Source organism: Triticum dicoccoides, chromosome 7A (assembly GCF_002162155.2).
Source record: "Triticum dicoccoides isolate Atlit2015 ecotype Zavitan chromosome 7A, WEW_v2.0, whole genome shotgun sequence".
NCBI lineage: Eukaryota > Viridiplantae > Streptophyta > Magnoliopsida > Poales > Poaceae > Triticum > Triticum dicoccoides.
The window spans coordinates 524,641,934-524,647,357 of record NC_041392.1 but is presented as its reverse complement, the minus strand read 5'-3'; positions in this window follow the sequence as shown (position 1 = coordinate 524,647,357).

The following is a 5,424-nucleotide window of genomic DNA, read 5'->3' as shown; positions in this document are numbered from 1 at the left end:
TTGGTTCCGGTAACGTCGCATTTGTGAGGACCCATTTGACTACGTCCGTTTGTCTTCTTCATGGACTCGTTCTTCTTCCTTGCGGGATTTCAGGCAAGATGACCATACCCTCGAAATCACTTCTATCTTTGCTTCCTAGTTGCTCGCTCTTTTGCTATGCCTATGCTGCGATACCTACCACTTGCTTATCATGCCTCCCATGTTGTTAAACCAAGCCTCTAACCCACCTTATCCTAGCAAACCGTTGTTTGGCCATGTTACCGCTTTGCTCAGCCCCTCTTATAGCGTTGTTAGTTGCAGGTGAAGATGAATTTTGTTCCCTGTTGGAACATGGATATGTTGTTCCTTGTTGGAACATGTTTATATGTGGAAATATCACAATATCTCATATTTAATTAATGCATCTATATACTTGGTAAAGGGTGGACGGCCCGGCCTTATGCCTGGTGTTTTGTTCCACTCTTGCCGCCCTAGTTTCCGTCATATCGGTGTTATGTTCTCGGATTTTGCGTTCCTTACACGGGTGGGTTATAATTGGAACCCCTTGACAGTTCGCCTTGAATAAAACTCCTCCAGCAATGCCCAACATTGGTTTTACCATTCGCCACCTAGCCTTTTCTTTCCCTTGGGTAGGCCTGCCCAAGGGTCATCTTTATTTTAACCCCCCGGGCCAGTGCTTCTCTGAGTGTTGGTCCAAACTAGAGCCCTGTGCAGCGCCCCCTCGGGGAAACTCGAGGTTTGGTTTTAGTTGTATGGAGCGCTCATCCGAGTGTGCCCTGAGAATGAGATATGTGCAGCTCCTATCGGGATTTGTCGGCACATTCGGGCGGTGTTGCTGGACTTGTTTTACCATTGTCGAGGATGTCTTGTAACCTGGATGCCGAGCCTGATCGGATTGTCTTGGGAGAAGGAATATCCTTCGTTGACCATGAGAGCTTGTGATGGGCTAAGTTGGGACACCCCTACAAGGATTTGAACTTTCAAAAGCCGTGCCCGCGGTTATGGGCAGATGGGAATTTGTTAATGTCCGGTTGTAGAAAACCTGAAGTTGACCTTAATTAAAATACATCAATCACATGTGTAACCGTGATGGTCTCTTTCCGGCGTAGTCCGGGAAGTGAACACGGTGTTGGAGTAATGTTTGACGTAGGTTGTTCTAGGATCACTTCTTGATCATAGTTGTTCGACCGTGCTTTTGTCTTCTCTTCTCGCTCTCATTTGCGTATGTTTAGCCATCATATATGCTAGTCGCTTGCTGCAGCTCCACCTCATACCTTTTACCTTACCCATAAGCTTAAATAGTCTTGATCGCGAGGGTGTGAGATTGATGAGTCCCCATGACTCACAGGTATTTCCAAAACCAGCTTGCAGGTGCCGTTGAACCGTGCAGATGACGCAACCAAGCTCAAGGAGGAGCTCGATGAAGATCTTGTCCTTTGTGTTGTTTCGTTCTAGTTGATCAGTAGTGGAGCCTAGGCGGGTCGATCGGAGATCTGTGTAGCATTTGGGGTAGTCTTCTTTTATTTTGGTTTCGTAGTCGGACCTTGATAGTATCCGGATGATGTAATGCTTTATTCTTGTAATTTGTGAAGTGGCGATTGTAAGCCAACTATGTATCTCTTTCCCTTATGTATTACATGGGTTGTGTGAAGATTACCTCACTTGCGACATTGCTTTCAATGCGGTTATGCCTCTAAGTCGTGCTTCGACACGTGGGAGATATAGCCGCATCGAGGGTGTTACAAGTTGGTATCAGAGCCTTCCCCGACCTTAGGAGCCCCCGCTTGATCGAATCGCTGGCATATGGAGTCTAGAAATGTTTTGAGTCATTTAGGATTTTATATATATCGGAGAGTTAGGAATTGTTTTTACTCCCCAGTCCCTTCGTCGCTCTGGTGAGGCATCCTAACGTAGAGTTTTGACTCTTCTCTTCTCAAATTTCACTAAAAAATTTAGGATCACGCGGGTATCTTGGAATCGTTCCGATGGTTTTGTGACGAGAACATTGTTCTTGGTGCCTCCTGACATTTAGGGGTTGTGGCAGTGTCCCGGGGAGTTGAGCTCTGAGGTGTTGTCGTCACAATTTTATCGTTGTAGTTCTGAAATACCTGAGTTTAGTTTCGCCGATATCGAAAATCTCTTTTATGCAGTTGTTGGTGAGATAACCTCGACGCCATCCAGTACTGGGGCGGGAGTTCGGGAGTATTGCCATAACTCGTATAACGGATGCTTTTCGAAGGTTGAGGTAGATGATTTCCGAAGGTTTCCTGGTTATGTGTTGAAGGATGGATACAGCTGGATGTAGGATTTGCTAGATTTGGGTGAGATATTATGCTTCCCCTGTATCCCCAACACCTGATTGCATAACCGGAAAATTTCAGGAGTTTATAAGTGGGAATTCAAGTAGCTGTTAGGATATCTTTCCGACAGATGTATGATATGAAATTGGGGTTCGACGTCTAGTGGTCCGCCTATTCACGGTCGGTTTTACAGTGGTCTCGCTATGTCTTAATGAGTCCTTGGCTATGCCGACTCGGGGAGGCTTCGTATGTCATGTGCACTGCCTTGTACATGATGGTGTTGTACGATCGAGCTCGTGTAGGTCCCACCACAAAAACTTCGGACGAAATCTCTATCATATGTTTGTTCCGGCTTATTCCGCAAGCCAATCCTTTGTTTTGTTTTGAGTTGTGGTATTCGAGTTGCTTCGAAGTCAAATGTTGATTCCATACCTTTCCTAAATGGTGTTATTATACTCCGATGTGAATACTAATCCTTCTCGATCATCGAGTCTGTCATGTCAATCCTTTTCAACCGGTGTGTCTCTCTTCAAGTGGATCCGATCACTTCAACATTCGCAAGATCATTTATCAGTTCTTTTCAACGGGGTTTGCTTCATCCGTTTCCAAGTTGTCTTTGTTTTTCCCGCCCACCCACCCTTATTTCTTCAAGGACTCATATATCTTAATCAAGTATACTTTTATTGATGGGAAGCTTCTCTGTTCCTTTTCCGTCAATATTCTTATCCGGTGATTCTCAAGAAGATGCTAACGGAGCCTCAAGTTCATCATTTTCTTCTCTGGTGGTTTCAATTCTAGCTTTGTTGTTCATCCTTTTCATCGTTTCAAATGTTTTCCCCATCCAGTGCACTTCTTAATCATCCACCTCTCGCTATTCAATTGTTCAGGAGTGCTGAAGATATCTCAAAGATTCGTGTTTCCACTCTGCTTTCGTTCAAGCCTTTTCGAGATCTTATCTTATTCAAGCCATTTAATTCAACCGGTGCAACCTCTCTTTTAAATCATTCAACGGTGTATCTTTTGAGTGGGCCCTAACCCATAGGTCTTTTTCTAGGATCTTACCTGACTCTTCTTATTTTCCCGGAGCTATCCTCAAATTTCTTTTCGAAGTCTGACATAAGAATGAATTTTCATCAGTCAGAGGGTTTCTCCAAGATCTTTCAAATTCTTTTCATCGTTGGCTCAACCTTTACATTGTTCATTCCGGAGTGCCTCAATAATTCATGGTGGTGTTTCTCATCGTCATTCTTAGAGTTGAAGACCGAAGAAGATTTTTTCCTCTAAATCTTGCTCCTTTCTCTTCAAGATTCATGGCTCTAGCTTTGCGCCATCCTCTCATAATTGTTTTCGATTGTGGAAATTCTTTCACCTATCCAGTGTAATTCAAGAGTCTTCTCAGTTTGATTATCTGGAGTCCATCAAATTCAGGTGTATTCATTCTCAGCTTTCAGTTATCATTCTCCAATCTTACCGGTGCATCGTTCAAGTGATCTCTAATCAGTTCATGATCTCTTCGTTCTCATGTATCTAGATTGTCTCAAGTATGTTCTTTCATTTGCTTATTCTTACCGGTGATTCATCCTTTTACTTCATTCATTGTTCAATTCTTACGGTGGTTCATCCAAGATTCTCTTCCTTCGTGTATCATATCTATTCATTCGTTGTTTCTACCCTACCGGTGGTTCTTTGAAGACCTTATTAAGTTTGCACTATATCTATCTTCATCTTTTCTATGAGAATAAGTAGTATACCAAATCTGCTGCTTGTCATCAATTTAAATTGGTGAAGGATACGCATAACGTAATTCTTATTCTTGCTTCATCCAACTGTTTAATTCCTTATTCCGGAGGTTCACCAAATTCTCGTTTTCTATTGTTTCATCTTTTCTTTTCCGGAGTTCCAAGCTCTCTCAAATATATCGTCGCGAAGGTTCATCTAATCATTGCAAGGTTTCACCTTGTGTTTTCAACTTCTCTTCCCTTTTGTTTGATCATTCTTTCATTATCGGAGTTCTTCATGGAGGTTCTACATGAGGGTTCACCAAGGATTTAATGCGTTCTCAGAGTGTTCATCAACATTCTTTTCAGAGGAGCTCAAGTTTTCTTCTTCTTGCAACCTAGAGTGCAATTCTTTCTTCCATATCATTGGAGGTGGTATTATGTCATTCTTGATAATTTGAGTTCATGTTTCATGATTCACATGTTGTTAAGAATGAGGTATTTTAAATCCATCAATCTCTTCGTTGGAGTTATCTTGTGTCATGTTTCACCTAAAGCCTTCCCTAAGAATTGTTGCTATTATGGTGCTTATAAATGACCCAAGTTGTTCTTTTATCCTCCCGGTGAAATACCTTTCTCGTCTCCTAGTTCTTATCAATCCAGTCCTTTTCCCGTGAGTGGCAGGTTGTCACCTCATAATTTGAGATGTATTCCTTAAGACCATATCAAGCTTATTCTTTTCGTTGTTGGTTTTCCAATAACTCCATGCGACCCTTCTCTTTAAAATGCTTTTCAAGCTCATCGGAGGTAGAAGATGTTGTTTTCTTCTCCGTTCTTTTGTTCCGACGATCCAACTTCTATTTTTTTCATTCCGGAGGCATTGTGATGTTGCTATCTTCAACCCTTCTTTTTTTTGTCAAGACCTTATCCTTTTCATGCTTATCCATTTAACCGGAGTGTTGTGCCATTTTGCTCAAGTTCTTCATTTTATCAAGCCTTGCATATCTTTCCAACCAGAGTGCTGTTCGAATTTGTTCTCCCTTGTTTCCTTTTCCTAATGGAGTGTTTTCTACTTCTTTTATCTCCGTTGTATTTTTTTCTCGAGATGGTTTAACCTTTTTCAAGGTTCTTTGGTCTCACTCGTTTGTCAAAGAAGCAACTTAGTTTTACCTCTTCTCTTTCTCTTTCGTTTCCCTTTGGTGCCATTCTAGATCTCCGGACGAGATCCTCTCGTAGTGGTGGAGTGTTGTAACGCCCCGAGATCGATGTGCCAGGTGTCCTCCAGTTATTCGCTGTTGTTGCGTTGTCATTGCTTGCGTGTCATGCATTGCATATCATGTCATCATGTGCATTTCATTTGCATACATGTTCGTCTCATGTATCCGAGCATTTTTTCCCGTTGGCCA